This window comes from Myiozetetes cayanensis, unplaced genomic scaffold (assembly GCF_022539395.1).
Source record: "Myiozetetes cayanensis isolate MyiCay16 unplaced genomic scaffold, myiCay2020 scf9, whole genome shotgun sequence".
Lineage (NCBI taxonomy): Eukaryota > Metazoa > Chordata > Aves > Passeriformes > Tyrannidae > Myiozetetes > Myiozetetes cayanensis.
Genome location: NW_026088185.1, coordinates 17,338,965 through 17,364,690, shown reverse-complemented (window position 1 = coordinate 17,364,690; position 25,726 = coordinate 17,338,965). Strand labels below are relative to the sequence as shown.

The window sequence follows — 25,726 nt, the reverse complement described above, 5'->3', positions numbered from 1 at the left end:
AAAGGAGTGGTTTGCAGTGGTTTTACTAATTCACATTATCTGTCTTCTTGTAATTGAAATAAGGCAAGAAGAGCTTTTGCTGTGATGCAATTACAAAAACATCTCTCAACCACCCAGAAATTAAACTTATTTAACTTAATTGCCACAAAATCCACAGACCTGCTCTGTCTTTACTGTTATGTCACACTGCAGAGAAAAACCATCTGGTTTTGGCTGTGAAGATGGTATCTCGGCTGCTCGAGTGCTTCTTTTCCTAGCGCTGCCATGCGTTTCCTCAGTGACCTCAGGAAATTCAGTCTTCCCCTGTTTCTCTTTTTAAAGCATGGAAATCCTCTCCAGGCTTTCCCCTGCAGTCTGGTCCTGTCTGAAAAAGAAAATAAAGTGTGTTTTTTTATTATTAGCTGAACTGAATTTGGCAATGGACAGATGTTCACTTTGCATACAGCTGTGCTGGCTGAAGATACATTTTTCTGTCTTTCTGGAGGCTAAATTAACACTGATAGAAAATTCTGCGGTCTTCAGAGAAAACACTTTAGAAATAGGAATTATTGTGGGTTGGATTTTCAGAATTGCTGTCAGCCACAGCTGAAATCAGTGGAAGCTGTGAGCTGAAAAAACTGAAACCCTGAACTACAGTAGTTTACATGAATGTAGAAGTTGTTAGTGGCTGGCACAGGATTTTGGATCAATCTACATTAAAAGCTCTCAGGTAAATACAAAAAGTAGATGTGGTAAAATGCTCCTATTTGGTTTTGCACTTTGGTTGTTTGGTGACCTGTTTTGGGTTTGTTTTTTTTTTAACTGCAGAATTCAGGTCTGAGAGGGCTACAAGCTTTCACCACAGGCTGTCTGATTACTGTCTCATGATGCAAAAGACATTTTCAGTTAGTATTGTGAATTCTTAGGGAATCTTGCAGTGGCAAAATGGGAGCAATTTACCCAGTGTTTCTTCTTCTACACCTATGACATTAATTTAGTGTGTGTGGAGGGGGATACTGTGAAACAACCCAAAAACTAAAAAATGATGATGAAGCTTTTAAGAGAGACTGTCTCACAATCTGACATAAGTAGTAAGATTGTTGCTGTGCACTATTGCTATAATTAAATTATATTATGCTATTGTATTAAACTAATCCATCAGTAATACTGTACTTAGCAGTAAGATTTTGTCACATAAACATTATGAGCCTTTAAACTTCTGCATTTTGTCTTGCAAAATCCAGGGAAAATACAGAAATTGGAGGAGCAGAATATAACATGAAAAGCTATAGCTGTGGAAAAAGGCCAGCTGGTTCAACATGCCAGTCCTTTTAAAGCAGGTAAGTAGAGTGTTAGAATACATTTAGCAAGGGTGGAACATGAGATGCATGCATGAGGAGCCTGCTATTACTTTGAAAATGTTAGATACCGATCTAAAAATTCTCTTTTTAGCATTTTCCCAAACTTCAGAACACATAAGGTTAAATCAGAAGCTGCTGAGAGTAAACTGTTAAGAAAAACATGCAAATAATAACTGAAATGAAGCTGCAATCTTTTATCTAAACAGAGGCAGAAAAAGAAGGGGGCTACAGATCACTTAGACTATGATCAGTGTAACAGGGCAGCTGATCAGAGGAATGCAGTCTTTAGAACAATGTTAGCTTTTGCAGAACCAGGAAGCAGAATAATATTTTTTAAACTGAAGACTTCATTCCCATCGTAACAGATCAAACCATCATTCAGACCAGCAGATCCTGTCCTCTCTCAGCCTGGTAAGCTGCTGTACATTTATTCTGGTGCTAGATCTTTTCCAAATGAGTTACTGGTGCTTTCATCCACATCCTGTTGACAGCTATCCCTTTCTCACCTTTGCAAAATACAAACTGTGTTAATTGTTCCTTTTTGTTACCATGAACAATTACTTGGATTTTAGCAAAAATTATCACAGAAAATGACAAGCAGATTTCTGTCCCTTTGCTTACCTCTCCCATAGATAGCATGCAAACACACTCTGTAAACTTGCTGTATGCCAAACTGCTGTAACTGGGACTACAGCATTTGCTTTCCTTCCTAAATTTGCCTCTGCCTTTAAGTGTTCACTGAACCATCTTAGTCTGCAGTCCTTGTGATCTAATTGTGTCCGCAACATGCCGGGATGGACATGCTAATCATAAAGGGTTCAGATGTATACAGGGGACCTCTTCCAGCTCCTGGGGGTAGGAACAGGATGAAAACATTATGAGACTTTATTAAGTCTTACAAGACTTATAAGACACCCCTTGCCTCTGGCAGCCTCAGGGGTGGGAATTAGCCTTTACAGGGAGGTTATCACCTGTAATACATATTTATGCTGTGTCCATCGTGTATAAGAATGCTCTCAGTAAAACTTAGGCTAGGCTGTAATAATACTTTGCACTTCTTTGTTGCCTTTCATCTGAGCATTTCATTGTGCCTTTAAAAGCTTTCATTAGCTAAAATTCACAACCCCGTTGTGCAGTAACTGTGCATTAACACCTCCACCATATGCAAAATACAGTTCAGAGAAGCAAGGACTGGTGTAAGTGGTTTAAAAAGCTGGAAAGAATGGGGGGGTGGGGAGGAATTGAATTGATTATCCCCACATCTATGTGCTAGCCCTGTGTTTTCTATCTAAAATATCTTAGGCTTGGATTGATGTTCTGGCTGCATTCTGCTACATTTTTAAATGCTGATGTGTGTCAAATTTAGCATTGTTTCGAAATTCTGAAGACGTTCATTTGCAGGTTCATTTATTATCTGCTGGAAATCTGCCCTTTATAACTGGATGCAGATATAACCATGAGAGTGATATAATTGCCTGTGGATCTAGGTATGTATTTTCAGTATTGTTAAGCTACAGGGTCTAGTTTCCCCAGGATATGTATGACTCTTGTGAATACCAGTTACATTCATGAGAACAGAATATGCCCCTAAAGCTACAATGTCCTTCGTGCATAGCCTCCAATCCTCTACAAAGCTTACATTTCACAGGATTCAACATTATTGGTTCTTTTGGGATCAATGAGAAACTCACCACCCATCTCCAGTATCTCTGAATTACAGAGCAGAACCAGATCAAACACAGAAGAGTTCCCTCATTTATCCTGCCTCTGTAATACATCAGAGTGTGTGCTGCATTCATTTTGTGTAGGCGGGCTGGTGTCTAATGTACTCTGTGAACATATTTATAAAGGATTAACCTGTGCCTGGTGTTCCTAAAAACTGATTTAGTTAAAATACATATTTTATTCTACTTGTCTCAACCATACAAATCGTTCCTGTTTAGCTTTGATATTAGTCATTTTTGCTGTAGTGTAACACTATCAGTAGTCCTGCTATGTATGACAGGCTTTTTTTCCCCAGCCAATACTTCTTAGTGCATTGTATCGTCTGCGTCTGAGAATTTTAACCTGCAGTGAAAGTGTTCACGAATAGAATGTGTACTGCTTAGCAAATGCTGGAACACTGAGGGTTTGAAAAGGGTGTTCTTGCTTTCAAATTGTTTAGAAGCAAACTGGGTGTAGAAGGTCAGGAACCACAGGTGCTGTGAAGGACCTGGATGCACTTTGTACCTGGAACGCTGTGTGTGAGCTCACACACACTGACCTGGCATCTGCCACACTAGGAAGGATCCAGTAAAGTGAAGCTCCTAGACTGCAAACAACTGCAGCCCACCCCTCACACCTGCTCCAAGTTAAGTATGTATGTTTAAAAATATTTACTTTGATACAGGCAATATTTAGATATTCATTTTGTGTAGGGGAAGGATTAAAAGGAAATACAAATGAATAGCTTGACAGTAGGGAATTCTGACCCTCATCTGCAATATGTGACGATAGCTCCAAAATGTTAAGGGCAATTTGAGGAGCTGCCAACTAGGAACTTGGGATAAAAATAAGAAGGGCAGACTTCTGATGAAGGATTAGCGGTAATTTATTAGAGTAATCAAGCACAGGGAAAATGACCAGAGTAAACACTGGAAAACTTGTTATTTCACAGGTTTGACAGCCAGAATTAAGATTTCTTCTCATCTTGATCTTCAACCTGAAATTCAGGGCTTGGTTTGGTTTTGGTGTTTTGTATTGTGAATTTTTTTAGTTTGTATCAGCCTGTACTGGGATAGTAACTGTGTGAAAAAGGTTATAGAGTTTTCAGTATCTTCTGATGGAAAGGAATAGTGGTAGTTGATTAAATTTTTGCTGCTTATCTGGTTGCCATTGAATTCAAGGAGTTCAGCCCACTCTAAATTCTGTTCTTGATACCATGTAGATACACTTGTATGTCAGATGTTATTCGTTGTACCATTAATCCATCTTATCCGGATATAAGAAAACACAAAAATCAGTGGGTGTAGCGGGGGAGGAAGATTCTTCTCAGCAGCCCATCAGGCAGTTTTTCTAGTTCATTTTCTTCCCTATTGTTTGAAAGGAGCCTGCAAATGTTTCTTTTTCTTGCCAAGACAGTGTGATACTTTTGCCCTGGCACACATTATTGTGTTTTTTTCCTCTTCTTGTGTTTTGAGTGCAGCTGAACAACAAATTCCTCTCTGTTTAACAAGCAACTTCCTCATATTAAAAGTTTTTTCCATACTGAAGTATCTTTTTTTTTATTTCAGCACAGCTCTGCATTTGTATTTGTTAATTAAATACTGACAAGTGAATAACAGCAAGTGCAGCAATATTGTGTGCCTGTGGGCTTTCAGATCAGCCCCTCTGGAACCTGTCTGTGTGTCTCAAGGAGCCACAGCAGCAGCTGTGCTTTGAGAGTCAGCAAGTAAGACAGCAAGTCAGTATTCAGGAAACAGTAGTGGCTCCCTCAAAAGAAATCTAATCTCTTTTCTGCTATTCCCTGTGCATAAGATTTAACAGTGCTCTCAGAAATTTCATGCAAGTTACACCCATTTCCCTGAAACCTAGATAATTTTAAGTTTTACAGCAGCAAAATAATTTGCTGCCTGTTTTCTCACCAATGCAAGAGGCTTCCTTGAAGTGGAAGTTGGCTCATCGGAGGCCATAGGAGGACATGGATAGATGGATGGATGGATGTGTGTGTACGTGCATCTGGAGTTCTTTTGTTCTCTCCCTGTTAGCTTTGACTGTTAAAACAGCCATTTCAGTAATTTCTTGGCTGGCTTTGCAGGGAAAAAAATCTTGGTCTTTGCTGCTCCTGGAAGAGAGGTTGTCATAATGTTGCTCCCCCACTTGACTGACAGACACCTTTGCGAACACACAGCATGTTTCATCTCAAAGCACTCGATGAATATCCTTAACCCCCCCCTCTGGACCAGCCCACCTCTACTTGCAATGCTCCTTGTCTTTTCTCACAGGATTGCAATCCCTGCCTTTTGTTCCTCCTTCTCAGGAGTTAATACCTCCCCACCTTACAAGTCAGCAGCAGATTCTGTCAGTTTAAAACCCCAAATAACAAACACTCCTACCCTGAAGGCCTTTTCCTTTCAAGCATGTATTTTTCTAGCCTGCAAGGCAGTCAGTGCCATAACCCTGAGTTTTCAGGGAATAGTTTCTAAGCCTGTATCTGTCTATCATGAATATCTTCCAAAGAGGGAATGAACATCCCCTCTTCTGGCAGCTCCTACATTTTGTGGCTTCCTGCCCCCCTTTCCCGCCACCCTCCACTCCTTATAAGCCCCTGCACTTCATCCTGTCTACATGTAATGTCTCCTTTCAAATCCTCATTTACTGCTGCTGTCACCTCAGCCCGCTCCAGCCCTTGCCTGTCAATGCAGTCACAGCCCAGAACCCAAACATTTTTGCCTCTGTTAAGGCATCCCATTGTTGGTCGTTTGCGGATTTCCAGAAAGTTGGATGACCCTTGACACAAGTTTCTAATGTTTCTCTTCCATCCACACTCTATTTCCCTATCTGTTGGATTTTTCTTTGAATTTCTGTGGCCTGAAAAACAAAGCATCAACTTGTTTTTTTACTTTTACCCGATTTAATGTTGGTGGCATCCCATTCCCACCTTTCTCGCTGAGGTCTGGTTTTTTGGAGTTTTTTGGGGGAGTATTTGGTATTGCTTCTTGCTTCCTAACAAGCTGCTGTTAAGAAATGCTAGACATATCTGACTTGGGGATAGTTGACTGTCTCTAAACCAGAGACAGGAGACTGCTGGCTCAGGGGCAAGAGGCGACTCCTTCACAGAAACATGAAACACTAGGTGACATATAGGGTGAGTTTAAAAAGGGAAGCATTAACAGAATTCATGTTCATTTCAGAGACACAGAAAAGAATCCCAAAGATAAACTGAAGATCTGAGATTATTAGGTGATCTGACATAATCTCTGTCATTTAATCACTTGTGTTTGCTGTTTATGACACATTTGCTGAGCCCAAGATGCTTAAACTGTGCACGTATTCGGATTTTTTCCCTTTACCTCCTCACCCTGCCCCACCTTACTTTGAAATGGCAACTGCTTAGAAATCAAAGGGTTTTTTCTGATGTCTCAGATGGTGGCTTGTCAGGTAGGTATATGAGACAGAGGGGTTTAAAAACAAGGAGGATAGAACTATCATGATGACTGAGGCCTTCTCGTGCTTTGCAGTGCGCATAATAGAGTGGTTTAGAGAGGATGTTCTTCCCCGAAGGAAGCCCATGGCTCCTGCTACAGGCAACACTTACTGTGGGGTTTTAGACAAGGCAGTGATTCAAGTTTTGTTTTCCTTCTGGTTTTTTGTGGGTTTTTTTCATCTCCCCAAACCCAAGGGACTGATGGCCAGGCAAAGCTGACCACTAGTCATTGCCGTGCACTCTCTGGTGCTCATGGCATACCTCCCTTTTACCTGTTCCGCAGTCCATCCCCATACATGCTCTGCTCCAGCAGGGAGGCTGTTTTGGAGCCCAGCTGCATAACACTGCATCACAGCAATGATTTTGCTCCCTGGTGACTCACTGCGTTTTGCACCTGATGGTAAAAGATAACCTGTCACCTTAAATCCTACTAGTTCTGCAAGACAGCTTTTATATAATCAGTGGGTACTTTTACCCTCTTTTGTCCAAACATGAGTATAAGGTCCAGCTTGACTCCCCCGTGCATTTTTTTAAAGAAAGCAGCTGTGTTGTCCTTCAGGAAAACAGCTTGTAATTTAGCATTACTGCATTATATCCCCTAGGCAACGCTTTCTGTCTTCAGGACATATATTTATCACAGACATCACAGTATCTCTATGGTGGTTTAGTTTTCCATCAAGGGAAGCTAAAAGAGCATTTAATTCTGTAAAGCTATGATTGATCTTCACTACAGTGTACCTCTGGTGCTCTTCTCAATGTCTCTTCTGATGAACAAGATTTCTTCTTCCATTTTTGATCTCTCAGAAGTCTGTACTGATCTCAGAAGTGTGGGCTTGTTTTGCCTTCTAGTGCTACCTGTCTTTGTGCTTGGAAGAGCTTTCCTGTCCTTTGGTCAGCTCTCCAGTCCTCGTTCACTCCATCAGTCAGTGGCTCTTTGCCTTACTCAGGCAGCTCCTGCAGAGAGTTGAATGTATGTCAGCAAGTAAATAACCTGCCAGCATTGGATGGCTTTCACTTCTTGTTTTCAGTTCCATCTTTGGTATTACAAAACAGTTGTGGAGACTAGGTAGATGGACACATCTTAAGATGCATTAAAATAAGATGAACAGAAAAATGACATCCCCATTACTTGCTCTGAAACTTTTCTATGTTCTTAATGCAAGCTGCTTTGTTAATTACTACTACTTCTGATGACCATTTCACCCTTGAGCTCAGAGCAGTACCGTTCTATTGTTACAAACTCTGATCCCAAAAGACACAAGAAACCAAGTTTGGTCTTCTTAGTAGCAGATACTATGCACTACAGCACTTGTCAAATCTTTTTGATCAATTCACACAGCTCGAGACAAAAGCAAGCAAGGAAGAAGTGGGAATGCAAATTTTAGAGAAATCTTTCAAAGGCTGCAGTAATTGGCAAGGTAAATGCAAGGCTCTTTCTGCTTTTCATAACACTGGTAATATCAGTTTATGATAAAAAGCTATTCTGAGTTACACAAGAAGGTAAGATATTTGCCAAAAAAATTCTTTAGTTTGAATTCTATTTTTTTATGATGGACATGAAGTGCCATCCATACTGAATGACTGTTGGCATGCAACTTACCACTGAGCAACTGTATGTTGATGGATAAGCCAGTCTCATCCAAGTGTCAGGAAGATTATCAAAAAAAAGAGCTGTCTGTAGTTGCTCCATCTCTGAGGAGATTGCCAACTCACCCTAACAAAAGAAAACATTAGTGTGCTATTTGCGTCTCACAAAGAGACTGTGATAAGATGACATGATAAATGATAGAGGGCTTTTTTTTCCCCAGTAAAAACACATAAGGTAGCTAAATCATCAAGTGTAAAGAATATTTTGGCTCTTGCAACTGGGGTGAGTAATTTATTTTTTAAAAAGGGGAAACAGTCAGAAAAACAAGAGTGTAGGTTCTGGGTTTTCTGTATTTCTTAGAATCACTCTAATTGCATTAAGTAATTATATGATATAGTAATTCATATACATACGCATGGAAGCACCCACCTACGCATATGTACAGGGAGAAAATGATAAGGGGGCCAAATTACTAACTTGCTTTCAGATATCCCACAGAAAATTGTACATGCAATCAAGCTACTATTCTGCTGGCTTGCTTGTGCTAATGGCTATTTGAATGCCCATGTTTTGTTACTATGAATTAAAGATCGAAAGAAAGGTAATTTTTCAGGTGGTGAAAAAGGAGGTCCCTTAAAAATACTAGCCCTGTGTATTAGATTTTCAGTACCTAGTTTTGGAGTGGTATACATTAACTACAGCTCTGCATGCATGTACCACAATTGCCTGTGTAAAATGTTATCAAGCTACTTGGTTGCCCAGTTCCATGATTGAATATATATTAAATGTTAGTGCAGCAGGTACATCACTGTTTGAGATTTCTAGATATTATGAAAATTTGGCTGTCTATGGTCAAGAACATTACATGTTGCTACTCAACACTTCGTTGATGTTGAGAGACGTGTTATTACCAAAAACTGCCAAAGATATGTGATCAGTTCACCATGTCCCTCTGACCTTGTTCATCACTCTCAATAGATGCCAGTGAGATGGGCAGGACTTGGGTGTTACTGATACTGCACCTTTACCTGCAGTTAATGGCCATCTCCATATGACAACCAAATGTCACATACTGATGGCATTTAACACAATGTGAACTGTGACCCTTATCCAGCGGGTATCTATATGAAGCAGAGTTTGTTTTCAGCACCAGAGGGTCTCTGAGGCATCAAGCAACTCCCTTCTCTCCTGTGGATTGCCCAAAACACATGTGAACACACAGTATCTAGCAACCAGATCTCTTAGCAGTTGTAAACAGAAGAGCCAAATGGCAGAAGAGAAGAATGTCTGACCCTTACCTCCGTGTCTGCACTGGAACAGGAGTCAGACCATAAACAGAGGCTTTGCATTTTGCTTCCTAGTACACAGAGAAATAGAGGATTTCAGTCTCCTGAGTAGTTTCATGATAATTTTTTTCACACAAATTAAAACAAATTATTTGATATATGGAGATGAGTTACATGTTTGGAGTAGGCAGTTTATGAAAGCACAATTTTTTAATCAATGAAATCAGAAATAAGCTTACCAAGTTATCACTCACAGTGCCTGTTACTGGCATCTAGACTCATGCTGTTTAAACCCATGCATCCCCTGAGATTAGTAAAGCAAAGCACACATATCTTCAAACCTAAATTAAGTTCTTGAAGAGAATACCTTACCTCATATATCAGCAGATCCAATCTCATATTCTGGAAAACAAATCAGTTTATGTGAGTAGCATTCTTCTGGTGTTTGGATAAAATAGCTGATCTCACTTTCTTCTGAATGATTTTTTTTTCTCCATGTCATTTAGCTCTGCCTTCATCCTCAAGAGATACCACATTGCATGAGGCAAGTGTCTTGTGTATCCACTTCTGCATAAATGTAAAGGAAATTATAAATGTTATGTAGTGAAAGGATACTGCCTTTATGTCACAGAATGAAGGATATGGAGTATTTATCCTGTGAAATAGAGAAGGAGCGGAAGACTTGTGCAGGACCATGCTGTTAGGAAGAAAAGCAAATTCTGCCTTATAGTTTGGAAATAATAGCATTTTGCAACCTAACAAAGGATCCTAAATGGCCTAACGCTATTAATATATTGTAACAGTCCAGCAAGATTTTTTTTCTTTGTGGTGCAAAATAGTGCATATATTTATGGCTCACATATACTAGAGATCCCTCATTGCAAATTTCAGATTGAATCCCTATAAAAAACAGGTATGAAAATATCTAATTCTATTGAATTAGAGAGAAAAAAGGCCATAGGAGAGAAAAAAAAGCCCCTAAACATAAAACCACTGACATCACACCGTCTTGTGACAAATTTGCAGCCTGCTCTATGTTTTGACTGACCTTGTCTTCCACAGCTTGGGAGACTCCTTTCCCAGTGACTGAGTATTTGAATTGCAGCTCTAATAGCATATGGATGGAGCATGTTGTTTGCAGTTATTACAAAAGCAATCTCCACATTGGGGTGCAGGCCATAACAGATGGGGCTTTGGGGAGGTAGCATTTTATCCATATTTTTATAGTAGCCTTCATAATCCAGGTTTGAAGAGAGTGAAAACCCAGAAGCAAGCGCTGACTTACTATCAAGCTGTCAAAGAAATAATAAAAACCTTGTCAGTAAGACACTGGTGGCAATCCTCACTAGACAGAATAAGGATCTGCTTAGGCATAAATGAAATTGTTCTATTATGGAGTCACTGTTGAGAACAAGACTTTTATATCACTTTTATATCCGTGGAAATTAATCTAATTTGTTCCCCATTTTAATTAGCCTCTTTATGTCACACCCAAGTTCCAATGCTTGCAAGAAAAAGAAAATGGAATTTTCTAATAATTAGATTATCCTTCTAAAAGAAAACAGCAGAAAAATAATTTTAATTTAAAAAATAAAGAGGCAGAAATATTTTAAAAGAAAAATATTATTTCTTCTAAATTACCAAGTGCTGCTCTCTGGTGTAACATTATTATTCTGTGTAGCAACTTATTAAATGAAGCAATTTATGGTAGCATCTCTGAAAAATGGCATCCTTTATTGAAATGAAAGCAGGTAATAGCATAAGGACTGTAAAATAAAAAGGCAGAATATCTTCTTTTAGACCATTACAAAAATACATGTATTGTCTATTTGAAAATCAATACGGTACCATAAAATAAAATGGAGCTGTGGTATCATCATCATAATTTCTATTTCAAATAGTTTGCTGAGAACCAAATTGTGTCTTTTATGGAAAAAGAATGACAAATGCTTTAATTCAATATCACACGTATTTGTATATATGAGCTGAAATTCTGCTGCAACTCAAAGCTGTTAGGCAAATATTTTAGTATCACCACAAGTTTAAAAACAACAGACGTGGGAGTACATCCATTTATTTACACTTGTACTGACTTAAAATTCAAAATGCTATTTGATGCTTTTAAAGTACTGCTGTGGGATGTTAAATTACTGCTGAATTCTTACTGTTCTGAGATACCTTTCAACCTGCCAAGATGCATGATGATGATGATGATAATAATAATAATAATAATAACAGCAGTAGCGTGGGGATCTTTAAAATAATGTGGGGCTTATTCCTGTAAGATAAATACCATTTTCACTAACCCCCGTTTTATGATTCAGCATTTCTGATGCAACAAAGTGAAATAATGAAAGTAAAACAACAACAGGTTTGTGTGGGATGGGAAAGGGAAAACGAGCACGTGCATTGTCAGAATTTCTGCAGAAATTGTAGGGGGAAAAAAAGCTCATGTAAGTGGCACTTCCCTCTCCCTCCTCCCCCCGGGGAAAATTCCTCCTCTTGTTTTTAGTGTTCGCTACATTTCCTTCTTTTATTCCTTTTTCTGATCTTGTCCTTTTGTTCCCCATGTCTCCTCGGATGCTTCTCCTTCCTTCCTCGCAGCGGGAGACTCCTGACGGCCGGGGACGGAGAGCTGCGGCCGGATGGTGCGAGGCTTGCAGGTGAGCTGGGGGCAGCGGCGGCTTGGGAGGAGGGATGGGAGCGCAAGACTTGCTGCCTTGTGTGCCAGGGCCTGTTGCACGCCCGCCTCCCTCTTCGGCGTGCCTCTATCCCAGGGACAGGGTGTGGATGCGGCGCTGGGAGCTTCCTACACCCGCCCTCCTAGGGACTACGGGGGAGTAGGAGGAGGTGAGATGGCAAATGTGTTAAGTGAGGACAGGGGCTGTGAGCCACCCCTCTCCGCCACCCTCGGCGTGCATGGACTGGGAAGGGGCTTTCCTGCTACCTGCTACCATCACCATCTGTCAAACCCCGAGTTCAGTGAGGGTCCCTCCGTCCGCCAGGCGTGGCCACCGCCACCGGCGGCGATAATCACCAAATGCCTCCCACAGAGGTGGAAGGGAGAGGACTTTTCTGCCTCCCTCTTACCGAAATAGTTTTGTCGCCCACGGCCTCTCGGTCATTATCGCCGCTCGGCCCCAGCCCTGCGGGCACAGCACTGCAAGGAATCTTTGCATTGCTAAGGGACCAGAGGTCACCGCTGCAGGGAGCCAGGGGCTGGTTTATTAAACGGCTAGGTCTATTTAAAATGTAATTCCTCAGGAAGAGCCGTGTGCTTGTGGCCATTTAAATGAGTAGCAGAGCGTGCCCGTTCATGCCCATGTTTGCTTTCCCCAGGCACAAGCCCCGGCTCGGCGGGCGGACCCCGGGGTTGTGGTCGGCCGGGTCGCCCCAGCCGCGCAGGGCTGTGACCTCTGCGGGGCTGCCTCCTGCCTGTGTCACACCCCTGTCCCCGCGGTGGGAACTGCGGGAGAAAGTGCAGGATGCGCCTCGGTTTTGCTGACTCCGACGCAGCCGCGCTGGCCTCTGGGCTGGAAATGAGCGAGCTCACACAGGCAGGGGCCCGGGAGGGAGGCTCTGGGCCGGGTTACGGGCTCTCCCCGCCGGGCACCTGGGTGTTGGCAGCGGGGTGCCGGGGGCGCGGCCCTGCCTGGGGAATCCCCTACGCCCCCACTCCAGCGTTAACGCGAGCGTCTGCGAGAGGTAAACCTCCCCCGGAGGTCGGGGCTGCCGTCACAGCCCCGCAGCGCTGCCCGGGGCCGGGCCGGGGGGTACGCGCTCTCCCCGGGGCTCCCTCCCCCGGGGCCGGGGACAGCCGCTCTCCGCCTCCTCACGGCACCGCCGGGGTGGCCGCCGGCAGGGGGCGCTCTGGCTCCGGGAACGCGCCGCCGCCGCTCCGGACGCGTCCCGGCCCGCCGCGCCTCGGGGAAGGGCACGGGCGGGGGCACGGCCATGGGTATGGCCATGGGCACGGCCACGGGCACGGGCACGGGTGGCTGCCCGGGGCGCCCCGCAGGTACCGCGGGGGAGCCAGGAGGTTACGACCTCTCGGGCAGAGCCGCCGGCCGGGGTGCACTGCCCGGCACCCCGAGCGCACCTGTGCGGGCGCGGGGAAGGCGGTGCCCGCCGGCCGAGGGGCCGGGCCCGGCCGGGGGCCGTGGCGGGGCCGGTGGAGCCGCAGCCGCCGGCAGAAGTTGGCGACAAACGTGTGGTGGCCGGGGCTGCAGCCGCGGCTTTCTTTGTGCGTGTGTCTGTTTTGGGTGACATTCCCTCCGCTGCGCGGGTGGCTGGCGGTTCTTCCCATGTTTATTGCTGGAAGAGGTTATTCTAAACAAGAGGAAGAGAAGAAAAGCCTTTGTAATTTTGAGAGAGGTTTTTTAGAATACACTGTCGAAAAGCAATTTTTTTCAAAAATTTTTTTGGGTTTTTTTTTTGGAATTGGAGAGTTTCATAGCATTCGGATTGATGCTCTTTTCTTTAGTACACATATGTATGCCAAAGAGATACTCGATTTCTTTGACCATATCTTTGATCATAGCTTATGATTACTACCTATATACACCTGTGTTTGTATTTTTTAAGAGTCAGTAACAAAAATTGCTTTAATTAAAAGCCATCTAAAACAAAGATTAAAAAGGACGGAGGAAAATATCATAACCTAGTAGTTAAACCACGATCTCCTCTCATGTACTATCCAAACATTTTGGACTAAACCCTTAGCAATATAAGTTGGTGTAGTGAACCTCACTCACTTACCTCTGCTGAAGACCTAATTCCTGTGCACGACATGCTCAGAATATGTAAAAATTATTGCAGAGACACAAAACCGCATGGTTTCACATTTCAAGATAAATCAAACTGAGCTAGACAAAACCAAAATAAATTCTTATTATGTACTACAGTAATTAACTGTAGTGACTGCAAATTTTTCATTCCCATGTGCACAGGCATGTACTTAACTAGAAACTGTATGTGATGCTTTAAAATGAAAAGGAGTAGTTTCTTGTTTTTTTTTTTTCTTTTTGCTGATAGATGTGCAGTCACTCTAGGAAATGTGAACAAATCTTTAAGAAATTAAGTGCATCCTGCTTTATTATTGCATAACCTGTAAAGGCTTTTACTGACTTCACCATTTCAAGTGGCTTTAAAAGGACAAGTTCAATGCTCACATTTTTGAAGTTTTATTTCTGTGGTGTTTTGCTTGACTAGTCAAATTTATCCAGTGCAGCATGGTAATCAGGCATTATTACAAGTTGTAGTTTATCAGTTTTTTTAATGGGAGGTTTCCCAAATCCACCCTGGAATGAGATAGGCTTTAGGAGAAGCGGCAGGTTCCTCACACTCAAAACCGATCACCCTGCTGACTTCCTTCCCTGGTTTTCTTCAGCAATTTCTCTAATGTGTTCAGCCACTTTGCTACAAAATAAATATTCAAAGATGGGGGGGGGGGAGAGAATGGAGGGAAAAAATAGGCCTCCCAGTGAGCTATTGATTTGAAATTTGAAACATTTTATTGATACAAGAAAAACCCAGACATAAGGAAGCAGTTTCATATTGCACAATATTTGAAAAAAATCGTGTGCATCTGTTTAGCACAATACACTGCATAATGACAGCAATCTTCCCTGTTTGTATCTATTCATCTGATTATACAGTGTAACAATTCTTTTTGCTACACATTTATTTACTAAAGGATTTTTTTTAATGGATAATAAATTAGTAAATCAGATACCATGTGCTTGGGAAAATATGTTAGTTGACTCCCTACACGCAATTCATATTTTATGTGATATTCAGTGATACTTCCATATACAGATGAAGTTATGTGCTTCCCTTGTGGCAAAGACAAAGGAAGTTTTAAATCAGTATTAAGTACTCTTTCATCTAGGCACATGTTATTTTGAAAAGCTTCAGTTTTTAACACTGCAGTGCAGCACTGATGTAATGAAGAGCTTTGACTTACTTGAAGTATAACCCAGTGGCCTTCTTTTGATGCCTTTTCCATAGCTATTTCTGCTGCAGCTTCCTGTCCTTGACCCAACGATACATTGTGAAGTTCTCCAGAGTCAATGGTAAATTCAAACTTGTTCCCTAAACAGAACAATATACTGTACTACTTTGAGCCAAATAATGAAGTGTTCAAGTGAGCATGTGTTCTACATGCAGCGTTTAAATGGCACCACATTACACAAGTCACCAAAGGGAAAAAAACAGCCCTCAAAAATATAGTTTCAATAAATCAGCTGAGCTAGGATACCGTACTGCTCTATGGCCAGGAATTTTGTATTAGCAAAATGCCCCTGTGTCTGAAAAGCAACGAAGAAGTGAAACAATTGATTCCTGCTAATGGATTCCCTACATATCGCCTATAAAAATATTTCAATGCACACCAAAGTAGATATGTTAGAAATTTATCTAAAGAAACAAAATAAATTAATGTCTCATTAAAGGTGACATTACACAAGGGCACTTGAAAGAGGCTAAGCAGAAGTCCTTACACTGGCATTGGGAGGCAGTTTGGTCAGAGGAGGGTTAGCAGGTTTTCAGTAGGGTCAAATCTATCACTCAAGTATAGTTGTGCAAGGTTGATGACTTGCACTAGTAAAATACAGAACAGCAGGCAAGCTACCTCTGATTTCAGAAAGCAGCCAGCAGTCACCCAGGCAGCTGAGTCAAGCGCTGTAACTTTCCTCAGATACTAAGTGTTATAGATGTAATGCCATCTGTGTGTTAACATGTGACAAAGGCCTCGTTTATTTCTCTGGTTTTGATAGAATTTCCAACACCAGTGGTATTGCTAACTAACTCAGTAGAAATTTCTTTTATGGTAAATGCTATGTGTTCTCGTGGTTCTTAGTAATAGCATCTATATATGGTCCAGAGGAATCTAGTGGTTCGGAATCTGTAAGGGACCAATCCAGGAGATAAACACTACTGGGGAATAGCCCTACCTTCTTTGGAAGTTTTTGTAAACACTGGACACATTTTGTTCCAAGTTACATTTGGGCGAAGTTCCCATAAATTAAGAATTACAGTTGACAGACTGTTGTGAAAAACAACAGTTAAGGTGTAAGGCCTATTCTATGGGGCATAGTATTTTATTATGACTTCTATTTGGTAGAGATCCAAGTATAACACACGTTAGGGTCACTCACAGTGCAAAATCTGTCCTTCAAAGGGCTGAGGCTTGTAATGCAAACTGACAGCACAAGTCATCCTAGACAGTCTGCTGTCTCACATAATTATTGGGTTCAGGAGATAGAACTTTTTGCTTTTCATTCTTTTAGAAATATCTCTTTTCTGGATATTCCAACTCCATCTTTTTTGCTTGTCCTTCCCAGGGGCCTTCAGTATCTCTGTTCAAGCAGCATAATCTATTCATCATTGTCCACACTTGAAAAAATACTATGTAGAGCACATTTGAGCACAAGCATGTGGATTTTGAAAACCAATGTAACTGAAGATTTTATTTAAAAAAAAACCGCTGTGTAGGATCATTATTATAGACACACTATACCCTGATTTCTCTTCATGGAGAATTAGAGAGAAAATCAAGTAAATGTTGAAACAGTGGTTGCTGTAAGTTCAGAGAGTTCACAAAGCATCAGTTTGTTTTTCTGTAACTAAAAGCTTTAGGATAGAACAGCTATGAAATTAATAGAAAATGTTTGTAATATTTATCAGTGTTTATTTTCTCTAAAGCTTTGGGTTTTACTTGTGGCCCAAATCTCCCATTTAAAATATTTTAAAATCTTTTAAAACCACACAATACAGATTCTGGATATCATAAGCTTAAATCATGAACATATAGAAACATTCCTCAGAGTGCATGAATACGTTCACAGATGAGGATTAAGTGTGTCAGCTTAGAAGATCAGCTAAGCTTTCACCAAAATATGGACAAAATTTTAACGTAAGGCTTTTTTGAAATGTCTGCCTTGACAAATTAAATGTGGACTTCTGTGTGTGAGCCTTTTAGTATGTCAATAAGGCTACAAACACTGAATTGTGCTGAGAAAGAGTATTAAAACAGCATTCCAAGGTCAGTTGAGCTCAGATTTCTCTAGAAGAGGAACAGTTTCTCTTAAGAAATTGCCAGATCAAAGTCATACAGCAAAATGCTTAAAATTTTAGAAGTCTGTTAGAACCAGATCTAAATTTTCCACTGTTAAAAGAAACAGCAAGAGAACTCCACACCATTATTTATTGCTTTGTACAGGGATGTGCTGTGTGAATCCAGAGGTGCATTCAGCTGTGTATTAGTAGGGAGCACTGAGCCACTAGAGCAGGAAAAGATAGGACAGAAATAAACTGTTGGCTGCAATTGCCCCTTGGAAAAAGAACAGGAATTTTGAGAGGGGAGAGAAGGAGTTTCCTTGGCCCCAGTGGAGTTCATTATTCTCTGGAAACAGGTAAACCAACCCTGGCTCAGGAAGATACTTTAGAATAGGAAATGTTTTGCCTTTGAAATGTACCAGATTACATGTCATTTCAAATAGTGTTCATGGCGAAGATACCCCTGGGACCACCTTACAAGAGCTTTATTTCTTGCCTGCAAATTAGTCAGTTCAAAACACTTCTCCTCTCATCTCTGCCTTCAGCTCTTAATACCACACATGCCATTCGTAAAATAGCGGAAAAGAATGAAAAGACCCTGAATACAATGGTACAATTAAAAAAATAAAACAAAAGACTGTAAAGGCAAGAACAAGATGGGTTTCAGCCGACAAGGAAAAGAATGAAATTTTGGTGCATTTTTGGAGGCATTTCAATAAACGCTCTTTCTTCCGTTTCAGCAGGGGCTCATTGAAACAGCTATGTTTTCCAAGTGGCAGGCAGACAGACAATAGCATCTAAATTATTTTTAAGAAAGCACTTAGCACTAAGCACTCACTACTACTAAATCCATCTTAGAGGAGAAGGGTGGAGGAAGAAGAAAGGTCAACAAATGTATCAAGTTCTTTGTGTAATGCCTCACTGACATTTTCCAACTCCCTCAGCTGGCTTTTATTTTTTTATTTTTTATTTTTCAGAATCCTGGTAAAATGCAGTAAAGGATTTAAGGTTATCGTCTGTCTCTCTCTAACTTCTGACATCTCTTTATAACAAGAAAGAGTCACAGCCAACCGTAACAGGAGGGCAACACAATGAATCCTGGTAAGACAGGGAAGGGGGGAGGTTCAACTTTGCTGCCCCTTTGCCCCTATTTCTTCCTCACAGAACAGAAGTGCCATCTGTTACTAGTCCTAACATGCATGCATTTGATTTCCATTCAGTAGTAACTAACACAGGAAAAAGATTATCCAGTGATCTAAAGTACTATCAGCATTAGCAAATCTTCCCATCCAGTGTTTTGTTTGCACCTCTGAAGATCTTGCAGATGAAATGGATATGGGTAAGTGCCTTAATTGCCTAGAATTATTCTGTTCTCTGGTAGAGGACCATATGGTCAAGGTGAGGAGCATGACCAGACTGAGGATATTTAGGTGCTTAGGTCAGAAAGAGGTTTAGGAAAATCAAACAAGAGGACTGATGGTTAGGTTCTCCAACCTGAATTCACTACAATCTCTATTATTCAGTGTTGTATTAAATCATCATAATAATGCAAAATCAGGTCACAGCATGTTGTGTGAGGCTAGACAGTATAAAGTACAAGCCTGTTTTGAAGTAATCTGTAAAAATGTTCTTATGCTTCACTCAAATTTGTCACACTCAGGCAAAAAGCCCAACACCACCAAACACCCTCCAGTCCAGCAAACTCAGTTTAAGATTATGATAGTTTTGGCTCAGGTATTTCTTCATAGCATCTAGTATGGGGCTGTGTTTCGAATTTGTGCTGAAAACAGTGTTGATAATTCAGGGATGTTTTAATTATTAGTGAGCAGTGCTCACACAGAGTCAAGACCTTTTCTGCTCCTCACACCACCACACCAGTGAGGAGGCTGGGAGTGCACAAATGTTGAGAGGAGACACAGCTGGGACAGTTGACCCCAAGTGACCAAAGGGATATTCCATACTGTAAGGTGTCATGCTTAGTATATAAACTAGAGGTGGAAGTTGGCTGGAGACAGCGGCTCTGGGACTGCAGCTCACGGACTGGCTGGGCATTGGCTTGGTGGTGGTAAGCAATTGTTTTTTATTTGCATTGCTTTTTCTTCAGTTTTATTTCTCTCCTTTTTTTCTTTTTTTTTTTTCTTTTGTTTTTTTTTTTTTTTTTTGTTGTATTGGTGGTGTTGTCACTGCTATTGAACTGTTGTTATCTCAACCCATGAGTTTTCTCTCTTTTACCCTTCCAATTCTCTTCCCTCCATCCTGCCATGGGGGGAGTGGGTGAATGGCTGTGTTCTGCTTAGTTGCTGGCTGGGGTTAAACCACAAAAAAGATCCAAAGAAACAACAAAAACATCTTTTCTCACTGCAGGTGCCAAAGACCATCTGGATCCTTCATTTATGCCTAGTTGTGCCTGATGTCTTACTGTTGAAAGAAGTGGGGTACAGCAGCAGATGCCAGCAAAGGAAAGGTGCCTACACAGTGCTATTTGCAAAGCAAGGTAACAATTAAACAATTGGTGCAGTGGGATTTCTCTGTTAGAGCCCTTCAGGCATTTCAGGGCTCTTTCCTCTTGCTGTCTATACCTGATTGTTTTAGCAGTCTTCATCTTCACATCTTTTCCCCTTTTGCAGTTCCTGCCTGCCCACCTTGTTACTTAAAACAGTTCTGTGGCCAGAAATTGGCCATGTTGTCAAATAGCTTTATTCCCAAAGGCTGGGGAATGACCTCAAACATGGGAGAAGCATGGCCAGTGCTGTTATAATGTAAATAAATAAACTTATAAAGTGGTTCAAGAGGCAAAACGCAGAAAATTACTAGCGAGTAGCTTGTGCTTTAGATTAGCTTAATTTGCTCAAGTCAAATCTGAAGCTGATCTGTCTGGCAAACCTACTGATGCCTACACTGTCAAAATACGTGAGACAACATTTCATTTCTCTAAATTTCCATTAATTTCATTGCCTTATTTTCTTTCTTTTCCTCCTACACCAGGATGACATTTTTGAAGTGTACTTTTAAGAGCATAATTTGATCAAATGATCCAAGGGAACTCCCTATAGATATCCATGATTTAATGCTAGATCTGTTCTTAAGGTTGGCATGCCTGACAATGGCAATTGGTTTAACACCTGTTAATTTCTAAATAATTTATATAGAGTGTTTTTTGCCAGACAGAACTGTGTCTTGTTTACACAGCTCAATCAGAAATGTATCAAATAAAGGCAGGGCCCAGCATTCTGAGCATTCTGAGCATCCCAGCCTTCTGAGCATTCTGAGCATCCCAGCCTTGGCCAAAGCAGGTGTTGGGCACCTTGGTGAAGTCAGCCATTGCGCTTGTCCTCGTGCGAGATGCTTGTAGGTGACTTCCAGATGACCTTGAGGAGATTGGACAGGAATTCACTGGTTGGCTGATTTATGCTTCAGTACTGTAGATATTCTGTGCTCTGAAAACAAGTAGGGTCAGCAACTGAATTTGAATTTCTTTGTCTTCCCTTTCTCTTCTGCATTTGGCATTTTTATTTTCTGGCTCACAGCACATGCACTAGAAGCTGAAGAAACCTCTTTTATCAGGTTAATATTTTCATCATAGTTGTGGCTCACATCCACATAGGCTTTGGGCTCCTCTGCTCTGTACCCATTTCTCACTCTTTTCAAAGGGAAGAAGGAAACTCTTGGTATGGTGCAAAACTTAGAAGAGATCTGTGCCAAATAAGAGCAAGAACACAGCTGCACAAGACTCAGCATACTTCTCACAGACAAAATGCAGTGAAGGAAAAGATGACACTTTAAGCTAAATGAGAGATCATTATACAATACTCTTTCCATTCAGCTCGTTCTAAGAGGACTATATACATGTGGCAGCAGCACTCGGGACATGAAGAGCTACTTTGAAAGTAGATGCATTTCCCAGTGTTTGAGATGAGGATGGAAAGTGAAGAGAAAATTGGCTGTCCCTGCAGAGGTGCCCCCCTCTGCAGCCACAGCAATGTCTGTGAAGTCATCATGCTTTTCTGTCCTTAACGAGAACGCAGCCTGGACTGGCTCAGAGCAAACACAGTTTGTAGGAAGCATTTCAGACTGACATCTTTCCTGAGGAGGGAGTTTTCCAGTGGCCTGGCAGAGCCAGCTGGCAGCATGAACAGCTCTAGCTGCAGCAAGGAGATCCAAGCAGAAGTACATGAACTCATCCATGTTCCATCTTACTGTGGTGAAGCAGGAAGGCATGGAAGGGAGGCCTTAAAATCATAAGGCAAAGGACTGCTCTGTGGGCTGCTTGGCCACACGTACAGGTGTTCATACACAGAGCTGTAAATGGAAGCTCATGCAGGGTTCATGCTGTACTTGGAGAGATAACTGGGCTGTGAAAGTAAGCTTTACCTTTTCAAGCAGACCAGTGTAAATGATAACTGAGGATGTAATGCAGGCAGTTGGGATCTTTACGCTGAGCCTCATGTTATCAGAGGGTTTTGCTCACTGCACTGCCTTGTGAAATGCAGCCTGTGACCAGAGGGAAAGTGGTAAGCCAGTGGTAGAACTAGATTAAAACAGCAGCATGCAAACACACTGATCTCTTCCTGAGTGGTAACCTTGAATGATTCACTGGATTGATTTAATTCAGCTTGTCCATGAGAAAATAGAGCACAGCAGTATTAACTGCAACTGGCCAAAGTGCTTGTTAGCTTCAGTGATCTTCATGGTGCTCGTTTCAGCTTCCAGGTCCTTAAAGATGTTGGCAATGTTATGATGTGATATTACACTCAGAGCCTTCTGATTGTCAAAAAGGTATTGGTAAAAGGCAAAATATATAAATGAATGCAAGAATTTATTGGTAGTCCAACTACTATTTTAAACAGTATAATAGTCAAAGTTACTTAATGAATACTGGAAGACCTCATTAAAAATAGGGGAAAATTGCTACATAAAAAGTTCCCTATTCTCTGGCTTTGTGCTTATTCCTGCAGTGTTCCTTTGGATCTTAAGATTGACACTTTGGTATCTCTCAAAAGGAATGGGGGAGTATTACAATGAGCTATCAGAGGAGGAGCGTGATACTCATGGGAGGGGGGATGTCTTTCTCCTCAGTCTGGTGCCTGATTTAGTTTTATATGTTTTCTTAACACTGTCAGCTTACTGTGATTAAATGACTTATTTGTGTCATCTATGTCTGCACTCTTCCCCACAGATGACTCTAGAGCTGTAGGCTTTTCAGTCCACAATGAATAACCATTTGTTATTACCATAAACTAAAGTTAAACTAAAATTTAGTCAAGAGAGCCTCACAGCTGAACAATTGCTATCACAGCTAAACCAACTTAAAATCTATTTAGGCCCAGACAAACCCAGGGAACTTCTGAGTCCATACACTATCATGTCAATACAAACCTTGTTGCTTTTTAATAATAATGGCTAAATCACATTTACTGGGCTATAAAGTCCCTTTTAGTCTGTGAATTGCAGAGTTCAGCATGGATTTGCAAACCCTTCTATGACTGCAGAATCACGACTGAGCAGTAGACCTTGGAAGCATTCACACTTTCCTAACTTCTTTTGAATTAGAATAATTCAAGATCTGATTGACTTGTATTTCTTCATTGCCATCAGGAGGCCAGCTAACAAAAAGTGTTTGATTTTCATCGCCAATATAATTTGCACAATCAGCAGGAATACTGTAATTATTAAACTGAGAGCTATAGGTTGTAGTGCTAAGTTAAAAATTCCTGTAGCCGCAGAAGACCAGTGTGTAACCTGATAAAGATATAGGATAATTAAGAATATGTCTGAATCTAAGACACGTCACACAGAGATGCACACTCACAGACACCATCAGATAGGTTTTACATGAGGTAGTTCACCACCATTTCTGAAATTGGCTCTGTACACAAACACAGCCAGATCTCATAGATATGTTTAGAGATTGATTAGAAAGAGAACGAGAGATGTCATAATCACATCTGTTTTAACTTTTGAGCTAAGCAATCATCTGAAGACTGGAAACTAATATCTTCACATATCTATTGCATGTTTCAATGCTATTTGCTGACTTTCTTCTGAAAAGACTCACTGAATATTCCCTTTTCTTTGACAGTCTGTGTTCACAGATGCACATCTTTAATAACAGAAACACTTGTTATACATTTCTAAAATTATCTGATCAGCTTCCTCCTATCAAGAACTTTCTCATCAACTTGATACATGACTATGTATTTTATGTATATGCAGTGTTTCCACCATGTGCAACATTAAAGATGCTTTAAAATACCTCCAGTACAATAGTACATAAATGATATATTTATTTTTAAAACTTGATTTTTCCGTGGGGAAAAAAAAATACTATGTTGATCCATCTTTTCTTGTGTGTTTTATAAGCACACACAGTTTCAACCATATTTGTAAATATGTGAATATTTTAATGTTACAAGTATAGATATTAATATCTAGGTGATCTGTTAAGTGTGGTTACTCTCAAGAACAGGACATACACACCTCCTCATCTGGAGACATCTCACCTTGAGAGGGCCACAACCTCCTAGGGCCCCTCTGCCAATATTTCACTGCCCTCATGGTGAATTTCCTAATCCCTGGTCTGAATTTCCCTTGCTCAGATTTCTGCTAGTTGCCTCCTTCCTGTCCTTGTGCACCCCTAAGAAGAACCTGGCTTTGTCTTCCCTTTAGCCTCTGGGGAAGTATTTTCAGACAGCAACAGATCCCCCTGCCCTCCTGGCCTTTTCAAGGCCGGAGAACTGCAGGGCCCTCAGCCTGTCCTAGCACGCTCTCTGCTACAGCTCCCACTGCAGTAGCACCACTATGTTAATGTCTTTCTTGTACTGTAGGAGATACAGTAATTACATGAAAATGTTTCATTTATAACATCTATTTTTTGTTCATATACTCAGTGTAACACCCTTAACTTGTTCTGTCTTCTTGACTTTTGTCCTGTTTGGTTTAGTTGGTTGTGCTTCTACTTCAGCTTTCTGGTTTGTTCTTCTGAAGTCCAAATATCTCCTTGCACTGCCAGTTCTTCAGTTACCTCCCTTGCCACTAACCAGATGACCCATATTTCAGTATGGTATAGGCTTTTCAAGAGAAAAAAAAATTGCTTTTAAAATTTTTTTTTTGCTTTTTGCAAAATATTGTTCTGCTTCCTGGATACATCATCAAGAAGCTTGAACCCAAGGATATGGTCCCCTCTGAAGAGCTGATTAACACACTGGCCTTGGACCAACAAAGTTTAGGAAAGAGAATACTTAGAGGACAGGATTCAGGATTTTAAGATTAGAAGAGTAGGAGAGCTCTTCTGAGTTTAACTCTGAAAAATTTCTGCCAGCACTTGGTTCTGCCATACTGCTGCATGGAGTGCTTCTGAGCTTTATCTGCAGTCACTGAGAACAGAGGATACTTACCAGGAGCACTTATCAGAAAGTACTCTCCCTTTCGAAGGATCAAACTCTTGAAGAACCCCCCACTGTCAGGAATATGACCTTTTCAAGTACTTAAAATTACTTAATTAGCCATATAAACATAAGAATGAACAAAACCATTTTAGCAAAGTAATAGATCTGTAATTGCAGGTGTTACAGAATGTAGTACAAAAGATGGTGTTTCCAAAATTTGTTTTAAAGTGTTTTAAAAGAGTATATAAAGAAGGGAAGCAAGCAAGCTATCGGGTAGTGGACTTCTTTCCCCTTGGTGTTTTTTGTGAACTAAGAATAGAGGGAACATGTAACAAGCATCTTGCTGTTAAATTTGCCCATTACAAATAGTGCAGCTGCATGTAGTGTGCAAGAACATCTGTAGAATCACGACACATGCAGAATCCCCCACACTAAGAGCGTGACATTATACTGAAAACAATTCAGTTGTAAAAGCAATGTAAATCCATTTAATATAATCTTTCTCCACCTTCTCCTCCCCCTTATCTTTTGAATCATGTTAACTACAGGATTCTGTCACTTCTTCACAGCATCAGTAAAAAAGTATTAAAGTGACTAAGCATTTCAAAATTATCTTCTTCTTTCATTAACAGCTAGAATGCAAGTATATCTTATCTGAAGAAACAAAAAGAAAGAATAACCAGTGGCAGAAATGCACTAGACACCAGAGCTTACTCCAAGTGGAACTTGACATGGTTTGCAGATGCAATTTAACTCTCAAGAAATCAAGGGGTGATTTTCTATGTCAGCATCTTGTGTGGTTTTTCAGTTCAAAGTGATCAGTGGAATTGCTGCCAGTCTTTACTTCACCCATGTAAATGACAACACAAAGTACTGTGATACGT

The 25,726-nt window shown here is 41.0% G+C and overlaps 1 long non-coding RNA gene across 3 annotated transcripts in view; it reads left to right on the top strand.

The window, feature by feature from the left end:
• Window positions 1-1,222: 1,222 nt before the first annotated feature.
• Window positions 1,223-25,726, top strand: part of LOC126652950 (uncharacterized) — a 30,759-nt gene continuing 6,255 nt past the window's right edge. Inside the window, exons 1-4 of one of the 3 annotated variants that reach the window (XR_007632084.1) lie at window positions 1,223-1,319; window positions 1,706-1,751; window positions 12,004-12,062; window positions 18,435-19,951. This is a non-coding gene — a long non-coding RNA (uncharacterized LOC126652950). Of the gene's footprint in view, window positions 1,320-1,618; window positions 1,752-12,003; window positions 12,063-18,434; window positions 19,952-25,726 lie in introns of those variants that run through there. The other 2 variants (XR_007632083.1, XR_007632082.1) reach the window with 2 other exon arrangements.